The sequence below is a fragment of the Delphinapterus leucas genome, chromosome 5, assembly GCF_059928025.1.
Source record: "Delphinapterus leucas isolate spDelLeu-1000000601 "Yukka" chromosome 5, BTC_Dleu_Yukka2, whole genome shotgun sequence".
In the NCBI taxonomy this organism is placed as follows: Eukaryota; Metazoa; Chordata; class Mammalia; order Artiodactyla; family Monodontidae; genus Delphinapterus; species Delphinapterus leucas.
Genome location: NC_143133.1, coordinates 94,922,831 through 94,939,835, shown reverse-complemented (window position 1 = coordinate 94,939,835; position 17,005 = coordinate 94,922,831). Strand labels below are relative to the sequence as shown.

At 36.2% G+C, this 17,005-nt stretch overlaps 1 non-coding gene across 1 annotated transcript in view; it reads right to left on the bottom strand.

The window, feature by feature from the left end:
• CFAP299 (cilia and flagella associated protein 299) overlaps window positions 1-4,570 on the bottom strand; it is a 61,285-nt gene extending 56,715 nt beyond the window's left edge. Inside the window, exon 1 of the transcript XR_016393342.1 lies at window positions 4,280-4,570. This is a non-coding gene — a transcript (cilia and flagella associated protein 299). The remainder of the gene's footprint in view (window positions 1-4,279) is intronic.
• Window positions 4,571-17,005: the final 12,435 nt, after the last annotated feature.

The window sequence follows — 17,005 nt, the reverse complement described above, 5'->3', positions numbered from 1 at the left end:
GCTTAAAGTAGAATCTAAAGCACACAAGTATATCATACAAATCATTTTGAAATAATATTACCTCTATGAAGTGTATTGCCAAATAAAAAGTGATAGAGTTTCTACTAAGTGTATGTGTTTTTGGGCAATTCAGAAATGTTTCTCTATGCTCCTGATTAAGTATAAATTGTTTAACTTTATTTTTCTATGAATCCCTGTATAAGTGCAGGGAGTAATAAAAATTTCTTGAGACTAATGACTATGTGTTACACTGTGTATGTTGTACACAGATGCTGTGTATGTTATAGATAATCAAAATTATTTAATGGGTTTCACTGAATTGACTGATAGATGCCTCTCAGATATATGTTTGAGGAACTTTCTTACAACAAATAAAATAATTACAAACAGTCCCCAGCTTAATGATGCTTTAACTTACAATTTTTTGACTTTATAATTGTGTGAAAGTGATACTCATTCTGCAGAAACTGTGCTTTGAATTCTGAATTTAGATCTTTTCTTGGGCTGGTGATATGCAGTATGATACTCTCTCATAATGCTGGGCATTGGCAGTGGCAGCAGCCACAGCTCCCAGTCAGCCATGTGGTCACAAGTACATATGGATAAACCACCCATATGCTTACAATCATTCTGTACCCATACAACCATTATTTTTCATTTTCAGTATAGTATTCAATAAATTATGTGAGATACTTGACACTTTATCATAAAATAGGCTCTCTGATAGATGATTTTGCCCAACTGCAGGCTACTGTTAAATCAGCAGTCCCCAACCTTTTTGGCACCAGGGGCCGGTTTTGTGGAAGACAATCTTTCCACAGACCAGGGTGGGGTGATGGTTTCAGGATGATTCAAGTGCATTACATGTATTGTGCACTTTATTTCTATTATTATTATTACATTGTAATATATAATGAAATAATTATACAACTCAGCATAATGCAGAATCAGTGGGAGCCCTGAGCTTGTTTTCACTTGCCACTCACTGATAGGGTTTTGATATGAGTCTGCAAGCAATTGATTTATTATGGTCTCTGTGCAGTCAAACCTCTCTGCTAATGTTAATCTGTATTTGCAGCCACTCCCCAGTGCTAGCATCACTGCCTCAGTTCCAGCTCACATCAGGCATTAGATTCTCATAAGGAGCACACCACCTAGATCCCTCATAGGTGAAGTTCACAGTAGGGTTTGCACTCCTATGAGAATCTAATGCTGCCACCGATCTGACAGGAGGCGGAGCTCAGGCAGTAATGTAAACAATGGGGAGTGGCTGTAAATACTGGTGAAGCTTTGCTTCCTTGCCTGCCACTCACCTCCTGCTGCGTGGCTCAGGGGTTGGGGGCCCCTGTGTTAAATGTTTGAGCAGTTTAAGGTAGGCTAGGATAAGCCATAATGTTTGGTAGGTTAGGTGTATTGATGCATTTTCAATTACAATATTTTTAATTTACAATTGGTTTATGGGGATATAACCACATTATAAGTTGAGGAAGATCTGTGCTCTAAAAAAGAATTTACTAGAGCAGTTGAAATAATCTTGTATGACAGCATGATTCAAATTTTGAAAAAACCTGTATTAGGATCTACATATTTATGTGTACCTATATTAATATCAATTTTGCTATTGCTAATTATATATCTTCACAACTAAAGGGATACCAGAAGGAAATATCAAAATAATAACAGTAATATCTTGGAGTGATAAAATTTTGGATGATTTTAATTTTCTTTATACTTTTGTATACTATTTGTCTTCACTAAAGGTAAATTAGCTTTATAATTACAACCAAAATAAGGGTGATGATAAGAACACTTATGAAAATAAGTGTTATGATAAGAACATCTAGGAAAAGTTCTTTGTATTTGATTTTAATTTTTTTTCTATGTAACTGTGATAGAACTAGAAATCTGCCTTCTGGATAATAAACAGAGGTAAACTTCTCCCTTTTCCATTCCCCAATTTCTCTGGAATTTTAGGTTCTTTGTTGGACCACTAGGAAAAATCTCTCCTTCAGCTATGCAGACCAATGATATATGGTCATGGACAACACCAACACTGAGGATTTCTTATCCCTGACACATCTGCAGACAGACATGTGATTTGAATTCTGAGGTCAGGGTGTCCCAGTGGGGCAACAGCTGTCAAAATGAAAGATGCTTTGTAACATTCCATAGTCTCCTCTATCCAAAAAGGTAGGAACTTTCAATATCATCTCACCAAAGATTTAGGTTTTCTCACTTTGTCTTTGCCAATAAATTCATTTAAAAGACTTATCTTTGACTGAGAATTCCTAAGAGTCTAGTAAATCATGATGACCTGGTTATAGTGTAATGCTTTATATGAAATTATACCAAAATATTGAAATAATCTCAATTTATTTGAAGCATAATAATATCCACTGATTATTTATAATATGTATACATAGATGGCATGTTTATGTGTAAATATAATTCAATAATCCACTACCATAATGTCCTATATACAGGTATAGCTCAGAGATATTTCAAGTCTGGTTCCAGACCATCAAAATAAAGCAAATACCACAATAAAGCAAGTTATATAAATTTTCTGATTTCCCAATGCATATAAAAGTTATGTTTATACTATACTGTATTCTATTAACTGTGCAATAGCATGTCTTCAAAAAGTGTGTCTTCAAAGTGTGCATAAAATAATGTACATACCTTAATTTAAAAATACTTTTTGCTAATGTTCATAGCAGCACTATTTACAATAGCCAAGACAGGGAAACAACCCAAGTGTGCATCAGCAGATGACTGGCTTAAGATGTGGTACATATATATATATATACAATGGAATATTACTCAGCCATAAAAGAGAATGAAATATTGCCATTTGCAGCAACATGGATGGTCTCAGAGAATATTATACTTAGTGAAATAAATCAGAAAATACAAATACTATATGATACCATTTATATGTGGAATCTAGAAAAAGAATAAAAATGAATCGACATACAAAACAAACAGACTCAGAGACGTAGAAAACAAACTTATGGTTACCAAAGGGGAGAGGGAAAGGACAGGGGCAAATTAGGAGTATGGCACTAACACATACAACTACTATACATAAAATAGATGAGGAACAAGAATTTATTGTATAGCACAGCAAACTATATTCAATATCTTGTAATGAACTATAATGGAATATAATCAGAAAAAACAACTTGAAACACTTTGTTGTATACCTAAAACTAACACAACATTGTAAATCAACTATACTTCAATAAAAGATAAATAAATAAAGTAGTAGGATTTAAAAAAAATTTTTTTTTGTCTAAAAATGCTATCATGGGACTTCCCTGGTGGCACAGTGGTTGAGAGTCCACCTGCCAATGCAGGGGACATGGGTTCGTGCCCCGGTCCGGGAAGATCCCACATGCCATGGAGCGGCTGGGCCCGTGAGCCATGGCCACTGAGCCTGCGCATCTGGAGCCTGTGCTCCACAATGGAGAGGCCACAACAGTGAGAGGCCCGCATACCACCAAAAAAAAGAAAAAAATGCTATCATGCATCTAAGCCTTCGGCAAGTCATAATCTTTTTGCAACAGTAACATCAAAAACAACTGATCACAGATCACCATAACAAATATAAAAATAATGAAAAAGTTTGATATATTGGGAGAATTACAAAACTGTGATACAGAGACACGAAGTGAGCATATGCTGTTGGGAAAATGGTGTTAATTGACATGGTGGGTGCACTGTTGCCATAAAACTTATATTTGTAAAAAATGCAATAGCTGCAAAGCACAACAAAATGAGGTGTGGAGATTGGTTCAAGATGGCAGAGTAGAAGGACGTGTGCTCATTTCCTCTTGTGAGAGCTCTAGAATCACAACTAACTGCTGAAAAATCATTGACAGGAAGACACAGGAACTCACCAAAAAAGATACCCCAAATCAAAAGACAAAGGAGAAGCTGCAAAGAGACAGTAGGAGGGGTGCAATCACGGTAAAATCAAATCCCATAACCACTGGGTGGGTGACTAACAAACTGGAGAACAATTACACCACAGAAATCCACCCACTGGAGTGAAGGTTCTGAGCCCCACCTCAGACTTCCCAAACTGGGGGTCTGGCAATGGGAGGAGGAATTCCAAGAGAATCAGACTTTGAAGTCTAGCAGAATTTGATTGCAGGACTTCCATAGGACTGGGGGAAACAGAGACTCCACTCTTGGAGGGCACACACAAAGTAGTGTGCAGATCAGGACCCAGGGGAAGGAGCAGTGACCACAGGGGAGACTGAACCAGACCTACCTGCTGGTGTTGGAGGGTCTCTTGCAGAGGCAAGGGGTGGCAGTGGCTCACCACAAGGACAGGGACACTGGCGGTGGAGATTCTGGGAGGTGCTCTGTGGCATAAGCCTTCTTGGAGTCTGCCATTGGCCCCACTGAGGAGCCTCTATTCTCCAAGGCTGGGTCGCCTCAGGCCAAAGAGGGAGGGAACTCAGCCCCACCCATCAGCAGAAAAGGGGATTAAAATTTTACTGAGCTCTGCCCATGAGAGCAACACCCAGCTCTACCCAACACTCGTCCCTCCCATCAGCAAGCTTGCACAGGCCCCTTAGATAGCCTCATCCACAAGAGGGCAGACGCAGAAAAAAGAACTACAATCCTGCAGCCTGTGGAATGAAAACCACATTCACAGAAAGATAGACAAGATGAAAAGGCAGAGGGCTATGTATCAGATGAAGGAACAAGATAAAACCCCAGAAAAACAACTAAATGAAGTGGAGATAGGCAATCTTCCAGAAAAAAAATTCAGAATAATTATAGTGAATATGATTCAGGACCTTGGAAAAAGAATGGAAGCAAAGCAAGAAATATTTAACAAAGACCTGGAAGAATTAAAGAACAAACACCTAGAAGAGTTAAAGAACAAACAAACAGACATGAATATTACAATAACTGAAATTAAAAATACACTAGAAGGAATCAGCAGCAGAATAGCTGAGGCAGAAGAACGGATAAGTGACCTGGAAGACAGAATGGTGGAATTCACTGCTGTGGAAAAGAATAAAGAAAAAGAATGAAAAGAAATGAAGACAGTCTAAGAGACCTCTGAGACAACATTAAACACGTGAATGTTCACATTATAGGGGTCCCAGAAGGAGAAGGGAAAGAGAAAGGACCCAAGAAAATATTTGAAGAGATTACAGTCAAAAATTTCCCTAACATGGGAAAGGAAATAGCCACTGATGTCCAGGAAGGGCAGAGAGTCCCAGGCAGGATAAACCCAAGGATAAACACACTGAGACACATTGGAATCAGGTTGACAAAAATTAAAGACAAAGAAAAATTATTAAAAGCAACGAGGGAAAAATGACAAATAACATACAAGGGAACTCCCATAAGGTTAACAGCTGATTTCTCAGCAGAAACTCTACAAGCCAGAAGGGAGTGGCACAATATACTTAAAGTGATAAAAGGGAAGAACCTAAAACCAAGATTACTCTACCCTGCAAGGATCTCATTCAGATTCGATGGAGAAATCAAAAGCTTTACAGACAAGCAAAAGCTAAGAGAATTCAGCCCCACCAAACCAGCTCTACAACAAATGCTAAAGGAACTTCTCTAAGTGGGAAAAGCAAGAGAAGAAAAGGACCTACAAAAACAAACCCAAAACAACTAAGAAAATGGTAATAGAACACACATATTGATTATTACCTTAAATGTGAATGGATTAAACCCTCCAACCAAAAGTCACAGGCTCACTGAATGGATACAAAAAAAAGACCCATACATATGCTGTCCACAAGAGACCTACTTCAGACCTAGGGACACATACAGGCTGAAAGTGAGGGGATGGAAAAAGATATTCCATGCAAATGGAAATCAAAAGAAAGCTGGAGTAGAATACTCCTATCAGATAAATTAGACTTTAATACTTTTAATATAAAGAATGTTACAAGAAATAAGGAAGGACACTACATAATGATCAAGGAATCAACCCAAGAAGATGATATAATAATTATAAATATATATGCACCCAACATGAGAGCACCTCAATACATAAGGGAAATGCTAACATCTATAAAACATCCATCTGAAAACAGCAGATTACACTTACTTCTTAAGTTCACACAGAACTTTCTCCACAATAGATCACATCTTGGGTCACAAATCAAGCCTCAGTAAATTTAAGAAAACTGAAATCATATCAAGCATCTTTTCCGACCACAACACTATGAGATTAGAAATCAATTACAGGGAAAAAAACGTCAAAAACACAAACACATGGAGGCGAAACAATACATTACTAAATAACCAAGAGATCACTGAAGAAATCAAAGAGGAAACCAAAAAAATACCTAGAAACAAATGAAAATGAAAACATGACAACCCAAAACCTATGGGATGCAGCAAAAGTGGTTCTAAGAGGGAAGTTCATAGCAATAAAATCCTACCTCGAGAAACAAGAAAAATCTCAAATAAATAATCTAACCTTACACCTAAAGGAACTAAAGAAAGAAAAACAAACAAAACCAAAAGTTAGTAGAAGGAAAGAAATCATAAAGATCAGAGCAGAAATAAATGAAATAGAAACAAAGAAAACAGTAGCAAAGATAAATAAAACTAAAAGCTGGTGCTTTTTAGAAAAAAATTTTAAAACTTTTTAAAGTTTTTTTTGTTTGTTTATTTCTTATTATTTTTTAATAATTTTTTAATAAATAGGTTTTTCCTTTTTTTTTATACAGCAGGTTCTTATTAGTCATCAATTTTATACACAACAGTGTATACATGTCAATCCCAATCACCCAATTCATCACACCACCACTCCCAACCCCCCTGTGGCTTTCCCACCTTGGTGTCCATACGTTTGTTCTCTACATCTGTGTCTCTATTTCTTCCCTGCAAACCAGTTCATCTGTACCATTTTTCTAGGTTCCACATATATGGGTTAATATACGATATTTGTTTTTCTCTTTCTGACTTACTTCACTCTGTATGACAGTCTCTAGATCCATCCATGTCTCAACAAATAACCCAATTTCATTCCTTTTTATGGCTGAGTAAATTCCATTGAATATATGTTCCACATCTTCTTTATCCATTCATCTGTTTATGTGCCTTTACGTTGCTTCCATGACCTGGCTATTGTAAATAGTGCTGCAATTAACTTTGAGGTGCATGTGTCTTTTTAAATTGTGGTTTACTCTGGGTATATGCTCAGTAGTGGGATTGCTGGATCATGTGGTAATACTATTTTTACTCTTTTAAGGAACCTCCATACTGTTCTCCATAGTGGCTGTATCAGTTTACATTCCCACCAACAGTGCAAGAGGGTTCCCTTTTCTCCACATCCTCTCCAGCATTTGTTGTTTGTAGATTTTCTGATGATGCCCATTCTAACCGGTGTGAGGTGATACCTCATTGTAGTTTTGATTTGCATTTCTCTAATAATTAGTGATGTTGAGCATCTTTTCATGTACCTCTTGGCCATCTGTATGTCTTCTTTGGAGAAATGTCTATTTAGGTCTGCTGCCCATTTTTGATTGTTTTTTTTTTTTGTTTTCTAATATTGAGCTGCATGTGCTGTTTATATATTTTGGAGATTAATCCTTTGTCCATTGATTCATTTGCTAATATTTACTCCCATTCTGAGGGTTGTCTTTTCATCGTGTTTATGGTTTCCTTTGCTGTGCAAAAGCTTCTAAGTTTCATTAGGTCCCATCTGTTTATTTTTCTTTTTATTTCCATTACTCTAGGAGGTGGATCAAAAAAGAACTTGCAGTGATTTATGTCAAAGAGTGTTCTTCCTTGGTTTTCCTCTAAGAGTTTTATAGTGTCCGGTCTTATATTTAGGTCTCTAATCCATTTTGAGTTTATTTTTGTGTATGGTGTTAGGGAGTGTTCTAATTTCATTCTTTTACATGTAGCTGTCCAGTTTTCCTAGCACCACTTATTGAAGAGACTGTCTTTTCTCCATTGTATATCCTTGCCTCCTTTGTCATAGATTAGTTGACCATAGGTGATGGGTTAACCTCTGGGCTTTCTATCTTGTTCCACTGATGTATGTTTCTGTTTTTGTGCCAGCAACATATTGTCTTGATTACTGTAGCTTTGTAGTATAGTCTGAAGTCAGGGAGTCTGATTCCCCCAGCTCCGATTTTTTCCCTCAAGACTGCTTTTGTTATTTGGGGTCTTTTGTGTCTCCATACAAATTTTAAGATTTTTTGTTCTAGTTCCGTAAAAATTACCATTGGTAATTTGATAGGGATTGCATTGAGTCTGCAGATTGCTTTGGGTAGTACAGTCATTTTCACAATATTGATTCTTCCAATCCAAGAACATGAATATTTCTCCATCTGTTGGTATGATCTTAAATTTCTTTCAACAGTGTCTGATAGTTCTCTGTATACAGGTCTTTTGTCTCCCTAGGTAGGTTTATTCCTAGGTATTTTATTCTTTTTGTTCCAATGGTAAATGAGAGTGTTTCCTTAATTTCTCTTTCAGATTTTTCATCATTAGTGTATAGGAATGCAAGAGATTTCTGTGCATTAATTTTGTATCCTGCAACTTTACCAAATTCATTAATTACCTCTAGTAGTTTTCTGGTGGCATCTTTAGGATTCTCTATGTATAGTATCATGTCATCGGCAAACAGTGACAATTTTACTTCTTCTTTTCTAATTGTATTCCTTTTGTTTCTTTTTCTTCTCTGATTGCCAAGTGTAGGAATTCCAAATCTATATTGAACAATAGCAGTGCGAGTGGACATCCTTGTCTTGTTCCTGATCTTAGAGGAAATGCTTTCAGTTTTTCACCATTGAGAATAATGTTTGCTGTGGGTTTGTCATATATGGCCTTTATTATGTTGAGGTAGGTTCCCTCTATGCCCACTTTCTGGAGAGTTTTTATCATAAATTGGTGTTGAATTTTGTCAAAAGTTTTTTCTGCATCTATTGAGATGATCATATGGTTTTTATTCTTCACTTTGTTAATATGGTGTACCACATTGATTGATTTGCATATATTGAAGAATCCTTGCATCCCGGGGATAAATCCCACTTGATCATGGTGTATGATCCTTTTAATGTGTTGTTGGAATCTGCTTGCTAGTATTTTGTTCAGGATTTTTCCATCTACTTTCCTCAGTGATACTGGTCTGTAAGTTTCTTTTTTTGTAGTATCTTTGGTTTTGGTATCAGGGTGATGGTGGCCTCATAGAATGAGTTCGGGAGTGTTCCTTCCTCTGCAAATTTTTGGAAGAGTTTGAGAAGGATGGGTGTTAGCTCTTCTCTAAATGTTTGATAGAATTCACCTGTGAAGCCATCTGGTCCTGGACTTTTGTTTGTTGGAAGATTTTTAATCACAGTTTCAATTTCATTACTTGTGATTGGTCTGTTCATATTTTCTACTTCTTCTTGGTTCAGCCTTGGAAGGTTATACCTTTCTAAGAATTTGTCCATTTCTTCCAGGTTGTCCATTGTATTGGCATAGAGTTGCTTGTAGTAGTCCCTTAGGATGCTTTGTATTTCTGCGGTGTGTGTTGTAACTTCTCCTTTTTCATTTCAAATTTTATTGATTTGAGTCCTCTCCCTCTTTTTCTTGATGAGTCTGGCTAATAGTTTATCAATTTTATCTTCTCAAAGAACCAGGTTTTAGTTTTATTTATCTTGGCTATTGTTTTCTTTGTTTCTATTTCATTTATTTCTGCTCTGAACTTTATGATTTCTTTCCTTCTGCTAACTTTGGGTTTTGTTCGTTCTTCTAACTCTATTTCCTTTAGGTGTACAGTTAGATTTTTTATTTGAGATTTTTCTTGTTTCTTGAGGTAGGCTTGTATAGCTATGAACTTCCCTCTTAGAACGGCTTTTGCTGCATCCCATAGGTTTTGGATCATCTTGTTTTCATTGCCATTTGTCTCTAGGTATTTTTTGATTTCCTCTTTGATTTCTTCAGTGATCTCTTGGTTATTTAGTAACGTATTGTTTAGCCTCCACATGTTTGTATTTTTTACATTTTTTCCCCTGTAAATCATTTCTAATCTCATAGGTTGTGGTCAGAAAAGATGCTTGATATGATTTCAATTTTCTTAAATTTACTGAGGCTTGATTTGTGACCCAAGATGTGATCTATCCTGGAGAATGTTTTGTGCACACTTGAGAAGAAAATGTAGTCTGCTGTTTTTGGATGGAATGTCCTATAAATATCAATTAAATCTATCTGGCCTATTGTGTCATTTAGAGCTTCTGTTTCCTTATTTATTTTCATTTTGGGTGATCTGTCCATTGGTGTAAGTGAGGTGTTATTAAAGTTCCCCACTATTATTGTGTTACAGTTGATTTCCTCTTTTATAACTGTTAGCAGTGGCCTTATGCATTGAGGTGCTCCTACGTTGGGTGCATATATATTTATAATTGTTATATCTTCTTCTTGGATTGATCCCTTGATCATTATGTAGTGTCCTTCCTTGTCTCTTGTAATATTCTTTATTTTAAAGTCTATTTTATCTGATATCAGTATTGCTACTCCAGCTTTCTTTTGATTTCCATTTGTACGGAATATCTTTTTCCATCCCCTCATTTTCAGTCTGTATGTGTCCTTAGGTCTGAGTGGGTCTCTTGTGGACAGCATATATATGGGTCTTGTTCTTGAATCCATTTAGCAAACCTGTGTCTTTTGGTTGGAGCATTTAATCCATTCACATTTAAGGTAATTATTGATATATATGTTCCTATTACCATTTTCTTAATTGTTTTGGGTTTGTTTTTGTAGGTCCTTTTCTTCTCTTGTGTTTCCCATTTAGAGAAGTTCCTTTAGCATTTGTTGTAGAGCTGGTTTGGTGGGGCTGAATTCTCTTAGCTTTTGCTTGTCTGTAAAGTTTTTGATTTCTCCATCAAATCTGAATGAGACCCTTGCTGGGTAGAGTAATCTTGGTTGTAGGTTTTTCCCTTTCATCACTTTAAGTATATCATGCCACTCCCTTCTGGCTTGTAGAGTTTCTGCTGGGAAATCAGCTGTTAAGCTTATGGGAGTTCCCTTGTATGTTATTTGTTGTTTTTGCCTTGCTGCTTTCAATAATTTTTCTTTGTCTTTAATTTTTGCCAATTTGATTACTATGTGTCTCCGTGTGTTTCTCCTTGGGTTTATCCTGTATTTGACTCTCTGCACTTCCTGGACTTGGGTGGCTATTTCCTTTCCCATGTTAGGGAATTTTTCAATTATAATCTCTTCAAATATTTTCTTGGGTCCTTTCTCTCTCTCTTCTCCTTCTGGGACCCCTATAATGCGATTGTTGGTGCGTTTAATGTTGTCCTAGAGGTCTCTTAGGCTGTCTTCATTTCTTTTCGTTCTTTTTTCTTTATTGTGTTCTGCAGCAGTGAATTCCAACATTCTGTCTTCCTAGTCACTTATCCGTTCTTCTGCCTCAGTTATTCTTCTATTGATTCCTTCTAGTGTAGTTTTCATTTCAGTTATTGTATTGTTCATCTCTGTTTGTTTGTTCTTTAATTCTCCTCGGTCTTTGTTAAACATTTCTTGCAACTTCTCGATCTTTGCCTCCATTCTTTTCCGAAGTCCTTGATCATCTTCACTATCATTATTCTGAATTCTTTTTCTGGAAGGTTGCATATCTCCACTTCGCTTAGTCGATTTTTCTGGGGTTTTATCTTGTTCCTTCATCTGGTACATAGCCCTCTGCCTTTTCATCTTGTCTGTCTTTCTGTGAATGTGGTTTTTGTTCTACAGGCTGCAGGATTGTAGTTCTGCTTGCTTCTGCTCTCTGCCCTCTGGTGGATGAGGCTATCTTAAAGCTGGTTCTTTGAGAAGATAAACAAAACTGATAAACCATTAGCCAGACTCATCAAGAAAAAGAGGGAGAGGACTCAAATCAATAAAATTAGAAATGAAAAGGAGAAGTTACAATGGACACTGCAGAAATACAAAGCATCCTAAGAGACTGCTACTTGCAACTCTATGTCAATAAAATGGACAACCTGGAAGAAATGGACAAATTCTCAGAAAGGCATAACCTTCCAATACTAAACCAGGAAGAAACAGAAAATATGAACAGACCAATCACAAGTAATGAAATTGAAACTGTGATTAAAAATATTCCTACAAACAAATGTGCAGGACCAGATGGCTTCACAGGTGAATTCTATCAAACATTTAGAGAAGAGCTAACACCCATCGTTCTCAAACTCTTGCAAAATATTGCAGAGGAAGGAACACTCCCGAACTCATTCTATGAGACCACCATCACCCTGTTACCAAAACCAGACAAAGATATTACAAAAAAAGAAACTTACAGACCAATATTACTGAGGAAAGTAGATGGAAAAATCCTGAACAAAATACTAGCAAACAGATTCCAACAACACATTAAAAGGATCATATACCATGATCAAGTGGGATTTATCCCAGGGATGCAAGGATTCTTCAATATATGCAAATCAATCAATGTGATACACCATATTAACAAATTGAAGAAGAAAAACCATATGATCATCTCAATAGATGCAGAAAAAGTTTTAGACAAAATTCAATACCCATTTATGATAAAAACTCTCCAGAAAGTGGGCATAGAGGGAACCTACCTCAACATAATAAAAGCTATATACAACAAAACCACAGCAAACATCATTCTCAATGGTGAAAAATTGAAGGCATTTCCTCTATGATCAGGAAAAAGACAAGGATGTCCACTGTCACCACTATTACTCAACATAATTTTGGAAGTCCTAGCCATGGCTATCAGAGAAGAAAAAGAAATAAAAGGAATGCAAATTGGAGAAGAAGAATTAAAACTGTCACTGTTTACAGATGACATGATACTATATAGATAGAATCCTAAGGATGCCACCGGAAAACTACTAGAGCTAATCAATGAATTAGGTATAATTGCAGGATACAAAATTAATGCACATAAAACTCTTCTATTCATATACACTAACAATGAAAGATCAGAAAGAGAAATTAAGGAAACAATCCCATTCACCAGTGCAACAAAAAGAATAAAATACCTAGGAATAAACCTATCTAAGGAGGTAAAAGACCTGTACTCAGAAAACTATAAGACACTGATGAAAGCAATCAAAGATAGCACAAACAGATGGAGAGATATACCATGTCCTTGGATTGGAAGAATCAATATTTTGAAAATAACTATACTATTCAAAGCAATCTACAGATTCAATGTAATCCCTATCAAATTACCAATGGCATTTTTACAGAACTAGCACAAAAAATCTTAAAATTTGTATGCAGACACAAAAGACCCCGATTAGCCAAAGCAATCTTGAGGGAAAAAAACGGAGGTGGAGGAATCAGACTCCCTGACTTCAGGCTACACTACAAAGCTATAGTAATCAAGACAATATGGTAGTGGCACAAAAACAGAAATATAGATCAATGGAACAAGACAGAAAGTCCAGAGGTAAACCCACGCACCTATGGTCAACTGATCTATCACAAAGGAGGCAAGGATATACAATGGAGAAAAGACAGTCTCTTCAATAAGTGGTGCTGAGAAAACTGGAGAGCTACATGTAAAAGAATGAAATTAGAACACTCCTTAACACCATACACAAAAATTAAGTCAAAATGGATTAAAGACCTAAATGTAAGACCGGAAACTATAAATCTCTTAGAGGAAAACATAAGCAGAACACTCTGTGACATAAATCACAGCAAGATCTTTTTTGACCCACCTCCTAGAGTAATGGAAATAAAACCAAAAATAAACAAGTGGGACATAATGAAATTTAAAACTTTCGCACAGCAAAGGAAACTATAAACAAGATGAAAAGACAACCCTCAGAATGGGAGTAAATATTAGCAAATGAATCAATGGACAAAGGATTAACCTCCAAAATATTTAAACAGCACATGCAGCTCAATATTAGAAAACAAAAAAAACAACCCAATCAAAAAATGGGCAGAAGACCTAAATAGACATTTCTCCAAAGAAGACATACAGATGGCCAAGAGGCACATGAAAAGATGCTCAACATCACTAATTATTAGAGAAATGCAAATCAAAACTACAATGAGGTATCACCTCACACCGGTTAGAATGGGCATCATCAGAAAATCTACAAAGAACAAATGCTGGAGAGGGTGTGGAGAAAAGGGAACCCTCCTGCACTATTGGTGGGAATGTAAATTGATACAACCTCTATGGAGAATAGTATGGAGGTTCCTTAAAAAACTAAGAATAGAACTACCATATGACCCAGCAATCCCACTACTGGGCATATACCCAGAGAGAATCATAATTCAAAAAGACACATGCACCCCAATATTAATTGCACTATTTACAATAGCCAGGTCATGGAAGCAACGTAAAGGCCCATCAAGAGATGAATGGATAAAGAAGATGTGGTACATATATACAATGTAATATAAATAGGAACGAAATTGGGGCATTTGTAGATATGTGGATCGACCTAGAGACTATCATACAGAGTGAAGTATGTCAGAAAGAGAAAAACAAATATCGTATATTAACACATATATGTGGAATCTAGAAAAATGGTACAGATGAACTGGTTTGGTTCATCTGTATGGGCAGAAATAGAGACACAGATGTAGATAACAAATGTATGGACACCAAGGGGAAAAGTGGCTGGGGGCAGTGGTGTGATGAATTGGGAGATTGGGATTTACATGTATACCCCAATATGTATAAAATAGATAAGTAATAAGAACCTGCTGTATAAAAAGATAAAATAAAATTCAATAAAATAAAATGAGGTATGTCTGTATACCATTTTACTCTGTAAAAACAACTTACTCTTGTATTTGAACAGTTATAAAATCTAATTGGAAGTAAAAAGTTGTTTATCAACTTCTTTAAAAATTACTTCCAGAAATCTGCATTTATAAAAAGTGATGTTCTCTTGAAACCATTTCTTCTGTGGTTAGCAAACCAACCATCCTTTTTTTTTTTCACCAAAGGCTGATGATGTACAGTCATCCCTCATCCACATCCTGGAGATACCAAAATCTAGGGATGCTCAAGCCCTTTATATAAAATGTAGTAATGCAGTATTTGCATATAACCTATGCACATCCTCCTGTATATTTTAAATCATTTCAGTTCCTTATAATACCTAATACAATGTAAATACTATGTAAATAGTTGTAAATACAATCTAAATGCTATGTAAATAGTGGCCAGAGTATGAAAATTCAAGGTTTGCTTTTTGGAACTGTTTTTTTTTTTTTTTTTTTTCTGAATATTTTTGATCCACAGTTAGTTAAATCCATGGATGATATTGAGGGCTGACTACTGCAGTCCTAACTAGAGATTACCTGAATCAGATTTGAAAAAAAAGAACAGTACTAAAAACCAGGAGCCATCTTCTGCCACATGTTTATTGTAGATATGCAGATATTTGAGACAGCTCTTACTTCCATCCTGGCCCCAGAGAAAGAAAGGGCTCTCTGGGTTACATGTTCTGCAGCTTCTCCTTCCTTAGGGAAAATGTTCAAACTTTTCTCACAGAGAAATGTAACTTCAGGGCATCTCACAATGAGAAAGAGGGAGGAACCTGACTCAGATGAAAAATATCACAATTTTACTATTTAAAGTTCCACTCTTGAATATGTGTAAAAGTGTGTAACTTTAGAGATGGGGAGATCAGAGTATGCGGAGAGGGAAAGAAAACATTAGCCTAAGGCAAAAACTAATTGGCCAACTCAGGAAGAAGGGGGAGAATTTACCTGGCAATTTTTGAGAAGGAAAAATGAAAACTATTCTAAAACTTTGAAAGATTAATTTAGAGTTCTCTTTGGAAACTGTCGGCTTAATAAGTCTCTAGTCATATTTAAGCTAAACTAGGTATCCATATCTGAAAGAAATGAGAGAGTTGGACAAATAGCTGACAGGGATTGAGCCAAGAGGATAATATGTTAATAATTATTAAATCTGTAGTCCAGAAACCTGTCATTCTAGACAGTGGAATAAGATGAATATTTGCAGTGACCAAATTTCAGTGGGTTTTAAAGTTCCAAGCAGATAAAACAAGCTGTCATATACCTGTGGCAATACCTAAGGACCATAAACATCTTAGAATTGACAAAGTGAAGGCAAACATCTTTCTTGAAAATGTTTACTATGATGGAATGTGAGAGCAAATGATTTCTGTTCTTTTTTCACCCTCAGAAAGACCCAGAATGTTTAATAAGAATATCCAGTAACATACATTACATAATTATGCTGCTTCATCCAAGGGAGAAGAGAATGTCTCTAGCAGATCCTGAGGGCTGCTAAAAAAAATCAACCCTTTGATAAAGCAATGGATTTCAAAAATTTAAATTGCTTAATATGTAATGTGTTCGCGCGTGTGTGTGTGTGTGTGTGTGTGTGCATGCGCACGTGTGCATGTTCTAGTCTATGCTACAGATTCTATACTTGAAACTGTTTTATTCTGCATTGGGTATATTTTGTTTACCCTTCCACGTTCCTTCTCCACCCCTTCATGCCCAAAGGGAGAGTCCTGCCTCAATACGCAACCTTGCCGTCTGATTTGTGCATAGTTGCTTACTATGGTGGTGACTTGTGATTTTTCCCATGCTGTTTCACAACTGTCCATTTTCCAGTTTTAGAACCAAAATTATTCTAGCACTTCATGTATTTTTCTCAAAGTATATTCCACATGATAGGTGGTCTATGAAATTTACATTTTTACTGGCCTTCATAAATTCCTTTTAATCTTGCATTTTTTAAACCAACTTCACTACTCATTGACACTCAGCACTTAATGAAATAATTAACAATGCCTTAATATATTAAGCATCTCCTATGGGTTAGTTTTCATGCTAGGTACTTTACATGCGATACCATATGATCATATGATCCTCTATCATTTGAGGAAGATATTATTTATCAACTTTTATAAGATGTAGAAACTAAGGGTCATAGAAGTCAAATGCTTGTCCAAGATGACAGAACCAGAATTAGAAATGAAGGTTGAGTGATTCCAAAGCCCAGGCTCTTTAAATATAAGGCATATAACCAGACAAGGACATT